At 52.5% G+C, this 12500-nt stretch overlaps 1 pseudogene; it reads right to left on the bottom strand.

Moving 5' to 3' along the window:
• Positions 1-9037: 9037 nt before the first annotated feature.
• LOC115317111 lies at positions 9038-11926 on the bottom strand (annotated as a pseudogene).
• Between the last annotated feature and the right edge of the window lie 574 nt (positions 11927-12500).

Raw genomic sequence — 12500 nt, 5'->3', positions numbered from 1 at the left:
GTTTTGTTAAATAATATCCAGATCCACATTTTGTAGCATAATTAGAGATGTGTGGCGAAAATTGCCAAATTTGATAATGCTGAGAGCCAGGCGCCATCTATCGTGTGGTAAACGAAGCAACTACTGCGTGTGCGCAGTAGGGCAGGGCCGACAGTTACTTGGGTGGCGGGCGACCGACGACCATTTATTTTCTTTGTTTTCCTTCCTCCCAAACTCTGACTGACTGAACGTTTATTTTTCTACGTGTTTTTCCCGCGCGTGCCGACTTCAAGCAGCAAGAAAACAGTACTTAAAACAGACCACGACGAACAAGAACGCTGGATCCACCGACTCCGACGAAGCGTATAGGCCTAGCAGGCATTCCAACTCGGCGCTGCGTTGCTTCGTCGCAAGACCGTCTGCCTACGATCGGCTAACGTGCTAAATGGAATATGCCCGCGCGACCCTTGTGGACCCTTCCCGTATTATAGTTTGATCACCGACCTCAATTCTCGATTAAGAGGTGAGGTCAATCTCTTCCCCTTGTTTTCCGAGGCAGTGTTGACGAACACTCGTCGAAAAGGGACTCTCGTCGATTCTATCTTCTTGTTTTTTGTGATATAGAGCTGAAATAAACGCCGTATGGATTACCTTCGTAACACGGTATGTACACTTTGTTATTGGTATGCCATTTTTATTCTGACAGACTGCACGTCACTGTCGAGCTATAACAGTTCGTGGGAGGTATACGTACAACCCCGGTCCAACCTTCCTTTGCCGAGTGTCGCGTCAGTATCGAGTTGCAGTCGTAAAAGAACGGTCCCGAAGCGCTTACAAACAGCGCGAATACAAGACTTCCATCAAGCGCGCGCGTCCGCTCCGAGTGTAAACAGGTATTTACGTGGCTCTTGCTGACACTCGTAGTTCAAACGTATCTTTTTTAACGTCGGCTCGCTTCTGCATCTCCGAGGCCACGAAAAACGCCATCTACGTCGCTTTGCAAACGACTGACACGGGCCGGCCCTTCTGCCAACAATGACGGGGTGGTTGACTTCTGGAGTCTTCACCGGAAGACTCGCTGCACTTCCCAACAGGCATACCGGCGTATGGGTCTAGTCCCATGCTGTCGCTGTAGCGCAACATATCTCATTGAATTTCGCTCAGCTGCGATGCGGCGATGAGAGGCGCCGATTCAGGAAATACGTCGGTGACATCAGCGCAGTAAAACCTACCGGCGCACCCCAACTCGTTGCCGCTAACACTCCCATTCTCCTACTGCCGAGAGAACTTCCGGTTCCGGAAACGGCCTACGTCACGGCTTCTTTTGCGGTCAGTTGGAGAGAATGAAAAAGTCGATATTTCAATAATTTTTTGTGTAGAAGTTAATAAACCGAGACGAAAACGGATGCCTGTTCGGCATTCAGTAAACATTGACGGTTTTATGTAAAAGTTATCTGGAAAAAGTAAAAAGGTCATTTCATGGTCCTTTTAAGAACAGATACAGCGGTAGATGTTACAGGGTTTAAAGAAAAGTTTATTGACACTGTAAACTGCAAGACGTAAATCACACCGGTATACAATAGGAACATGTACGCTACAAAGATCCAGGGACGGAGGTAACGAAAAAACATAACTTAGCGAACCAAATATGGCCGCTGTTTACATCTCATCAGCACACACGAGGAGGGTTCTCTCCTTTATCTAAGAAATGTCAGTGTAAGCCAGGCGTAGCGTTCGGCTGGCTAACGTCATATCCCCCCCCCCCCCCCTTTCACCCCACCCCACGCCTCTCACACCTGTGCGAGAGGCGCGAAAAGCAAGTGGATGTGACCACCGACCAGCCGGACGTAGCGGCAAGACCACCGCCTGAGGAACTCTTCCTCGCCCAACCAAAAGAGCTCGGAGTCTAGGTGACGGAGCAGGGTACCCCGCAGTCGAGAGAGGACTGGCCACATTGCACGAGATCGTCGTTGCTGGCCAACCGCCGCACAACGATTCTGCCAGAGGACCAGTTGGCCGACTGCCAACAGGAGGAGGGCGAAGCCCCCGCGGGGGCACCTACCGCCTGACACAAAGTTCCAGATGCCGATGCCCCGGAAGCCATGGTGCACCAAACGCCAAAATGAGCGCGCAACGGGACAATCAAAGAAAACATGGGTGTTTGTTTCTACCTGTCCACAGTTGGGGCACTTAGGGTCGGGAACGATGCCCCAGCGGTGGAGTCGTTGTCTCGTTGGAAGGACACCCCAGCCCCGACGCCACTCAAAATCCTCCATAGGTCCGGGAAGGCGGCGAGAAACCGACCAGGTCCACGGAAAGGCGTTCGCCCGATCCCTCTGCTCACGAGCGATCCGGGTCACGCAGAGCTCTTCGACGACGCGAGCCGGTGGCACTTCGCGTACTTCGAGGTCTGGTAACGCCTGCCTCAACTCTTCTTGGCAAGCCACCACCGCTTGGTAAAACGGTGGCGTTGCTTCTGCGCTCGGGTAAAGGTTGCCCAACGCGCGAGGAACAAGCACTCGGCGCGAGGGCCCTAGAAAATAAAGAGCCAGGGACCGTGCCGGGTGATCCGTGTCATCTAACACCCCTAGAACAGTGCGGAGGGAGAGCAGGCGGCACACCGTGCTGACGCAGGGCATGCCCCTTCCGCCCAGTGACGTGGGAAGGCGGAGCACCGACCTTGTCACTAGCTCAGTGCCCCTGCTCCAGTAAAACCGGAAGAGACATGAGGTGATGCGGCTAGCGAATCGAGAAGGGGGAAGTGCAATGTGAGCAACATAGAAAAGTTGCCCACAAAAAACAGCTCTTACTAGGTAAGCTCTGTCGCGGAGGGAGAGCGTAAAGGTCCCTGCAACAGCCACCTGACGTTCAACGGCGGATGCTACAACCTCCCACGTGCGGGGTGCCACTCCACGAGAGTCAAAAAACACGCCGAGAACTCGGAGCTCGTTCACAATCTGGATATCCGCAGGTAGAGCGGAAGGGGAGCCTCCAAACTCCAAAGCCTGGCTCTTGGTAGTGTTTAAACAAGCCCCAGAAAGTGCGCCATACTCCAAGAACAGCTGTCCAGCAGCCTCAAAACTGTCAGAGTTGCGGACAAACAAACTGACGTCGTCTGCGTAGGCGCTAACCACGACTGAGTCCCGGCCGGGCAGCGGAAAGCCACAAATCCGGGGGCAGGATGCAAGACGTCGGAGAAGCGGATCAAGACTAAGAACGTAGAGTAAGGGAGACAACGGGCAGCCCTGTCGTACTCCCCTACTTACTGGAAAAGGCGGAAGAAGACACCCGTTGACTTGCAAATGGCCAGTCAGTCCGCTGTATAGGGACTGAAGTAACGAAATGAAAGTCTCGGGGAAGCGAAAGGCTCTCAGGACCTCGAACAGATAACTATGCTCAACCCTATCAAACGCTTTCGCTTGATCGAGGGAGACACAGGCCCCCGACAGATGGGTAAAATTCGCGTACGAAAAGAGGTCTCGTGTGAGTGACAGGGACGAAAAAATGTTTCTCCCAGGCACCGAACACGTTTGAACAGGGCTCACCACATGGGGCATGACCGTACGGAGGCGCGAGACGAGTAGAGACGCTACTATCTTATAGTCTGCGTTTAACAGAGTGATAGGTCGCCAAGCCGCAGGATCCGATGAAGAGCCACCCTCCTTTGGGAGGAGGATGACGCGACCTCTTCTGAAGGATGGTGGAACTTCGCCTGTCTCCAGAAAACCGTTCACAAGCTGGACTAGGGGATTCGCCAGGACATCCCAAAAAGTGACGTAAAATTCGGCTGGTAAGCCGTCGGGGCCTGGGGCAGACCCGACTTTCATAGCCCGGAGGACGTCAAAGAGTTCCTCGCGTGTTGTAGGACGGAACAGAGAGGAGCCGAGATCATCAGGGCAGGCCGGGAGATCTCCGCAAAAAAGGCGAACCCGCTCGGCGAAATTCGAGATGTTTACGGCGGGGTTCGAGCAAAATAGGGACGAAAAGAAATTTCGGAACACCGCGCCAATTTCACGGGGGTCCTCCGAAAGGCTACCGTCCGCGAGATGTACATTGGGAACGTACGAGTACCCGTCCCCACCGGCGCGTGTGGCACGGAGGCACCGGAGCACCTCCGGGTCTTCCACCGGCTGGTCACGCAGCCGCTGCGCCACAGCACTTCGAGAGGACATGCTCAACAGACGTTGATGGCGATCGCGAAGAACCGTGAGGTACTCAAACATCAAGGAGGTGCGCACAACACCACGCTGCACAATGCGAATGCGACGGACAACCTCATTGAGGGCCTCCGTCGTGCGGCGCCGAAGCGACTTCCCAGCTGCCGTCGCGAAAAACCGGCAGTCAGACTTCAGCGCGTCCCACTGGGCGGGGGACAAGGCAACGGCCGTCAGTGACGCCCGAATCGATTGTCGTAAGCTAGAGATGGACGGTTCGTCCCGCAGTAGCGAGATATCTAGGCGCCATGTGTCGCCGCGTGGGTACAAAAAACTCGACACATCAAAAACCGCTGAAACCGGGCGATGATCTGAAACATAGCCTGCAGCTGATGGAAAGGAAAGCACCTCGCAGCTGAGGAGACGCGATGCAAGATGTTTCTGGACATAGACGCGGTCCAGCCGGCTCGACGACGTGCCCCGCGACCACGTGGAGTCGTACGCAGCGCCGTGTAGTTCGACCCAGGCATCGCGCAGGTCGTGCAGCCCGAGAAGCCGAACCAGCTCCTGAGCGTCAGAGGTATTCCGCCCGCGACCAGGCCCGCGAACGTCTCGAGAAGAGTCTATTACACAGTTGAAGTCCCCGCAGAGGAAGAAAAAACCGTCCTCGGGCACATACTGCAGAAGGCTTCTAAAAAAATCCCTCGCCGGCGTGTGGCCGCCACGAACTGGAGCGTAAACGCTTATAGCCCGAAACTTGGCATGACCGATAAAAAAACTGTACACAAGGATGCGACCGTCCGGGTCGCACAGTGAAAAAGCACCTCGCAAAAACGAAGTGCGGAATATTAAAACGCCAACACCACGCGCGCAAGAAGGTGCGAGAGAAAAATAACAAGGAATCGAAAAACGGGCCTTAAATTCTGCCACATCCCGGGCAGAAAAAAAATTAGTTTCTTGCAAAAAGAGCAGATCGCAGTGATTAGACTGGGCAAAGTGTATCACTTCGCGCTGCTTGTTCGGATTCCGAAAACCCTGCACATTTAACGTCAAAATGTGTAGGCCCATGAAAAAAAAAGTAAAAGAAAAACATGGCAGACAGTCGATTAGAATTTCAGCGATTCCGCGTAGTCAAAATTGTCCGCGCCGAGCCGCTTCTTTTTAGCTGACGAGGCGGGAGACGCGTCCGAGCCGCCGCTAGCAGGCGAGAAAACGCGTTTGGCATCGGAGCGGTCGTCCGGCATGTCGGCGTCGGGAGATGCCGACTCTGCGGACGACTCACGTGACGTCGTTGTCGTCGAAACCTCTGGCGTGGGTGGCGGATGTCCCTGGCCTGGGGTCACGTCGCCTTCCTCAGCGATGAAAAGGCGGTCGGAATCGTCGCTCAGATCTTCGGAATCAATGCTGTGAGATTCAAGGATGGCGGCCGCATTCGACGAAGCGTCTGAGGTTTGGCAGTCGGGTTTAGCGGCCACGTTCGATGGAACGCGCGAGGCTTGGCTGCTGGCCGCGTTCGATGAAACGCGCGACGCTTGGCTGCCGGGGTTGGCGTCCACGTTCCACGGAATGTCCGAAGTTTGGCCGTCGGTAGGGGCGGCCGCGTTCGATGGAGCGCCCGAAGCTTGGCTGTCGGAAACTCCGGCGTTCGACGAAGCGTCGGAATCCGAGACAACAGGGGGAGGTGGTGGGGTCCGCGGGCGGATGGACGGGTCCGAGTCGTCACCGGAAAGCTGGGGGGCTGGGTCGGAGACGGTGTCGACAACTCGCTGCGAAGTGCGTGGACGGTCCTCCCTGGGTTGCTTGGCGGCGGCGGCATACGACTTTCGCTGGACGCAGTCCGTGGTTGCGTGGCCGTGGCCGCACCGCTGGCAAGGAGCCGTGCAACCTGCCGTCGCATGCCCAAAAACGCCACATCTGTCGCAACGTGGAGTCTTGCAGGCGGGTCCGATGTGGCCTTCCAGCCCGCACCGGCTGCAGACGCGTCGCAGACCACGGTAGTCCACCATCACCCGGTGTCCCTTGATGTGGACGAAGTTGGGGACCGGCTTCGACATCTCCATCTTGACCACCCGGGTGCCGGTCCTGACGTCCGGGCGGTCTCGAAAGGTGACGTGGTTGATCGCCTTCACCTTGCCGTACTGTGCGAGGACTTGCACCAGTGCCTCCTCCGACACGTACGGGGGAAGGCGGTACACCGAGACAAACACAACGTGGGCTCCCACTGGCTCCAGGGGGACTTCCACGTTACCCAGCGACAAGAAACCTTGCGCTACAAGTCGTTGTGCGGCGGCCATGGTGCTGACCGCTGCCATGAACCTTGCTCCACCGTGGTGTTGCAGGTACGACAGACCATCCCCGCCGGCGACGGCTTGAATGCTGTCCATGATGGCATCTACCGGAGTGTCCGCCGGAACATTAAAAGAGAAACACTGTGCCTTCGTAGGCGTCGACATGGCGGAGGCTTCGAACCCCGGGGACCACAAATAAATTGAGGTCCCTGGGCGCGTGCAAAACTAGAGACGCTTCACACGAACGAGCGGTGCCACCCCCGCCTCCCCGGCGGACGCGCCGCGTTCAAGTACTGACGTTAAAATGCACCTAGGTCAGGACGTGCTACCTGAAAGGCCCGCTGAGGCAAGGTTGTATGAAAACAATATTAATTGTTCCGCAAAACCTTGAGAACTAAAGATGATAAAAACATCACGCGCCCATCATTTGGTACTAAACTTCAATAAATTCCATACAAAAAGAGTCTTTTTCGTTTGTTTTTACGCAAAAACAGGCTTTCAAAAAGCTCAAGGGGACCACAGTACAGACAAACGATAAAGAGTGGCGCTGTTGTCGCATTTAGCTCGGTCTCGGTGGACGCCAGCGGCCCAGGTTTCGACGGCGAGTTTCCCAACTGAGTGTTTTAGTAACGTTGGTGACCGCATTCACCTCCACAGGCGAAGCTGGTCAAACGCAATCCAGAAAATAGACATTGAGATCAGTGCTCTAGACGCACCGGATGTCACGAAAGGGAGACACTTTTAAACTTGTTCGGTCGAGCAGCCAAGCCAATCCAGTAATAATGGGTTGGGCCATTTATCTGTTGGGCGCGTCATAGAGCGGGCCTTGACCTCCACCTAAATTGATTCTATTTGCTCTGGAGCGCAGCTCTTAGAGGCCCATTTTCGGGTTTCCCAGAGTCGCCGTCGGCTTCGACGTTACCGCCACGCTAAATTTAGCGGGAAATTGAATTGGTGTTGAGATCACGTGACCTCAATTTTCCCGCTAAATTTAGTGGGCAAAACGACGTCACTTGTCTTCGTGCCACGTCACCTATGAAAAAAATTCAGTTCCTCCGCTAGATTTAGCGGAAAAACTGACGTCACGTGACCTCAACACCAATCGGAATTGTACGGAGGAGAAGGAGGAGTTTTACCATCTGTTGTAGCTTGGTTCAGGTTGCAAATATATTTATTTCGAGGAGGCGAAACTAGGCATGTGCGGCCGCCACGACAGACTGTGCCGAACACCCGAGCTAGCAGCCACGCCAGCCCGTGCACCTGGCTTCATTATGCCTTTTGATGATGATAGCAGGCTGTCTGCTACACCCTCCCCTCTATACCCTCCAGTCCTCCTCCTCAAAAGCTGCGCTCTAATTTCGCGTTACATAGAATTCGTGGAAATATTAAGAAAAAAATACGTATCCCCCAAAAAGTTTTAAAAAACGTTTGTTTTTCATTGCAGTGTCCCTTTAAAGGCACTATATATAGCACGATAACTGGGCCTTATTTGTACCTAAGACGTACTTGTGCACTGTACCCTGTAGAAGCGGCCTCGTCCACACAAAATAGGACACGTCCGTACTGGATGTTCAATTAAAGATACCCTCAACAGGGATACATCTGTGCGTTCTATCGCTAACACATAATATTGTAAGAAACTAAAGCTTCCTTAAAAAAAAAAAGAAAAAAAAAGATTTGTATCTTTACAAGTTACAGGATGCGCCAAATCGCTAGCAAATGTATAGCGTGATTGCTTTGAAAACATACAATCTACGAATAGTTTCAATGCATTCCCTTCCGCCAAAAGTGTGCAACTAAATAGAAGGACTCATTCAAGAGGGGCATTTCTGAATCGTTACTTGGAGAACCCCGAAAGCCAATTGATTTGGAATGACGTATTTTAAAACAACGCTTATTGGCTATGCGATTGACCGATGGATGAAAAATTCTTGTTCCTTAAAATGCCATCTCTGTCCTATAGTCGCTTTTAGTCCTATTTAAAGTTTGTCTGTGTAGATATTTTTGTTAAGTGCCGTATTGTATATGCCTGCAGTAACGATCGAGAGCGCTTCTCTTCTTTTTTATCTGGAATGGGAAAACATATATTACTACTGTAAAGCAGTTAGAAGAAACAAAAAGAACAAAAACGCCTTTCCTTAGGAATATATTACCATATTATAAGCATACCATTTTATTAAAATCACATTTAAGAGTGTTTCTCCAGATAGAACTGTGTTTCTTCAGCGTAACAATTAAAAACGCACGAAATACAATTTTCAATTTTCAATTGATGAACTGAATTACCACAGGGTTCAATTAAGCAGCATAAATATACGAATATTTCTTAAATATTCACATGCATCAATGAATAGTAGAAATACATTTGGTTGTCGTGAAATACCTGCTAAAGAAACGCATAAAGGCTTACAAATCTATATGCTGCCTCAATAAAAAAAACTAAACATCCGCAACAATAAAAGGTGCAAACTGCTTTTTTACTGGATTCAGGTCGTTTGCCTAATTGATATATTTCTATGATTAGTAGTGCATCATGTTAAAATTACTTGCACAATCACAGCGGTAACTGAGTTTCGATCTTTGAGTACTGAATGAATAATATTAGAGCATTTATCTTTACTTGGGACCACTGTGAAGGGAAGCGCCCACCCCGATTCCGCCTCCATCTTTTACAATATTTGACCCGGTTTTCAGGCCAGCACTTACAAGGGATGTGCCTGCGCTGCCGCCAACACCACCTCCCTCGTGCCCGGTTTTTACGCCAACTCCAAGCGATCCGTCAGCACCGACCCCGCCACTTAAGCCGCCCCTAAGCGATCCGCCCTTTCCAGATCCCTCGTGCTCACCGTTCAACCCAATGCCTAAAGACCCTCCAGATGACGCCCCCCTGTCGATGCTTCCGGCCAGAGAGCCACTCTTGTCAAGCCCTATGCCTCCAGATTCGCCGTGTCCACCTTTCAATCCGAGTCCGAGTGATCCTGCTGCAGCCGAGCCCTCGCCTCCTCCGTTCGAACCTCCTTTCATACTACCGCCAAGCGCTCCACCGACCGCTCCGGCACCACCTTTCAGCCCTTCTCCAAGTGACAGACCAATACCCTTGCCCTCTCCACCGGCTTCCCCCTTCAAGCTCCCACCTAACCCTGCCCCGTGGGATCCAGCTGCCAGTCCTATTTTACCTCCTTTACCGTCATCCTTCAGTTCACCAGTGAAAGATCCTCCACCTTCTCCCAGGCCTATTCCGAGGGATCCCTTCGCTCCGTCCCCGTGAGCTCCGCCTGTTGATTCTCCCATAGACCCGCCACCCAAGCTTCCTCCAAGCGATCCACCTTCTGATGCCCCGCTAAGGGATCCACCCGTCCCCAATCCCAAACCCCCACTCCCTAGTCCGCCACCGGAAGCTCCGCCTCCCCCTCCTCCTATAGATGCGCCTGCTAACCCCCCGCCGATAGATCCGCCTTTACCACCTCCCGAAATTCCGCCCCCTATGCCCCCTCCCATAGATCCTCCACCTAATTCTCCACCTAGAGATCCGCCCTTTCCTCCTCCCATACTTCCACCACCTAAGCCTCCTCCCAAAGATCCACCTCTGGCTCCTCCCATAGATCCACCTCCTAGTCCTCCGCCGAAAGATCCGCTTCTGCCTCCTCCTACATTTCCACCCCCTAAGCCTCCTCCCGTAGATCTGCCTCTACTTCCTGCCATAGATCCTATGCCCAATCCTCCGCCGAGAGATCCGCCTCTACCTCCTCCCGAATTTGCGCCCCCTATACCTACTCCTAAAGATCCACCTCTGCCTCCTCCCATAGATCCGCCACCTATCCCTCCACCAAAGGATCCGCCTCGACCTCCTCTCGTACTTCCACCTCCTAAGCCTCCTCCCAAAGATCCACCTCTGCCTCCTCCCAAAGATCCACTTCGGCCTCCCCCCAAAGATCCACCCCTTAAGCCTCCACCAAGAGATCCTCCTCTACCTCCTCCCATTGATCCACTTCCTAGCCCTCCTCCCAAAGACCCACCTCTGCCTCCACCCAAAGTTCCTCCACCTAATCCACCGCCAAGAGATCCACCCCTACCGGCTCCCATTGATACGCCCCTTCCTATGCCACCTCCAGCCCCACCTGATCGAAGGCCTCCCCCTAACCCACCTCCTGAAATCCCAATCATAGATCGTCCATTGCCACCCCGGAGCCCTCCCGATCCAAGTGAGAACCCGCCCGTACCACCTGATCCCATGCCTAGGCCTCCACCTGAACCGCCAAGACTACCCAAGGAAAATTTCCCGCCATTCGCAACTCCCAGACCACCGCCAAGCCTTGAAAGGGAGCCTCCACCATTCATGAGGCCAAGTGAGCCTCCCCCTAAATTTGTTAATCCTCTCAATCCTCCGAGGCCCCCCATGTTTCGAAGCCCCATTCCACCAATGTTACTCAAACTGCCAATACTCGGGAGGCCTAAACTAGAACCTCCCATACCGCCTCCAGTACCAGACGAAAGGAATCGGCCAGAGCTCATCGATCCAAGAGACGACAGAAGTCCACTCGCCATGGGCATCATGACCCCTCTGAGCCCTCCGGTGGCTCCCCCCAAAGACCGAAGGGAACCGAACTGACCACCACCAATGGGCATCATCGCTCCCCCAATTCTTCCGCCTCTTAGACCGCCACCGAACATGCCAGATTGCCCTATCATGCCAGATCCGAGTGATGGCAACATTCCCATCTGTAGTCCGCCTCCACCAAAACCTGGCCGCACTCCAAAGCCGATGCCTCTGCCGCCGCCCAGTCCACCCAGTCCAATCCCAGATCCTCCTAGTCCAAGTTGAGAGGTTCCAATTCCAAATCCTCTCTCTACCATTCGACCAGTTCCAAGGACAGTTGCGGGAAAGCCTACATTGATGCCACCCCCGCGTAGTCCTAAACCAGTGCCTCCAAACGCCGGCTGCGAACCGAAGCCCAGCATGCCGCCACCGGGAATCATTCCAATGTTCGACCTCATGACTCCGAAGGCCGGCTGTCCCTGGAACGCCATTCCGCCAAGCTGACCTCCATTGCCGAGGCCATAGCCCAGTCTCTGCACGCCAAAGTCCGGTGTCATACCGCCGACAAGTCCTCCCGTGTTGGCGAATCCTCCTCGCGCAGGAAGGCCTTGGTAGGCAGCTTGAGAGTACCCTGGACCTTGAGCGGAGTAGCTGTAGCTGTAGGGTTGACCCACAGAACTTCCTCCTGCACTTGTTCCGTAGCTGAATCTTTGTCCTCCGCCAGTCCCCGCCTCGCCGTAACTGAAGCTGATTCCTCTGTTGGTACCGCCATCTTCAGGGGCTCGCTTCACTCGATTTCGCGATGACGATGCTGGCTTGCCGTTTTCAATGTTGAGCACGTTGAGAGACGAATTTTCTTCATGCGCGTACAAAGTGCATTTAGACTGTAAGAAAGTAACGTTCAGCTTTCCATCTATAAACGTTATATTGTAGACTACGAGAATCAGAACCGAAAGCAGCGCGTTCATGTCGACACAATGCGAATGCGGTGTCCGTCCTTGCTCGAAGAGCAGGGCTAAAAGTGAGCTTTCTTTAGCTTTTTCTTAAGCGGCAATCGTATTTTCGCGTGTTGATCGGGACGGATCGTGCGTTTATTCAGTAAAGCTGTTCTGACAATTAAGGCAGAAGTTCTTGGAAATGGCACCTAAACATAAAAAGGGCATCGTTCTTTGTTTTGTTGTTTTTTTTTTGTTTTTTTTTTACATTTTATAGATTCTTATTGAAACAGCTACCTTTATTAACATGTTTCATTATAAGAACATTGCTTCCGAAAACAAAAATTAAGCTTGATCTTGTCAGCCTCTGTACCCGTCAAAAAAGCTCGAAATATGTATTTTTGGAACACTATAATGACAACAACAAAACAAAACATTTTCAGTGCCTAAGTGGGACGCGTATGTAATAAAATAAACTTTCCCCGTTTAAAACAAACAAACAAATTTAGCTTAAAGTTTGCCACGGGACACAATATAACCCTCTCATCCATAAAATATAATGACTATATAAAAATTAAAGTACATTATGTGTGAAATTTCATCTGAA

The sequence above is a fragment of the Ixodes scapularis genome, unplaced genomic scaffold (genome assembly GCF_016920785.2).
Source record: "Ixodes scapularis isolate PalLabHiFi unplaced genomic scaffold, ASM1692078v2 PGA_scaffold2__306_contigs__length_199485367, whole genome shotgun sequence".
Lineage (NCBI taxonomy): Eukaryota > Metazoa > Arthropoda > Arachnida > Ixodida > Ixodidae > Ixodes > Ixodes scapularis.
This window is presented reverse-complemented; position numbering and strand designations above follow the sequence as displayed.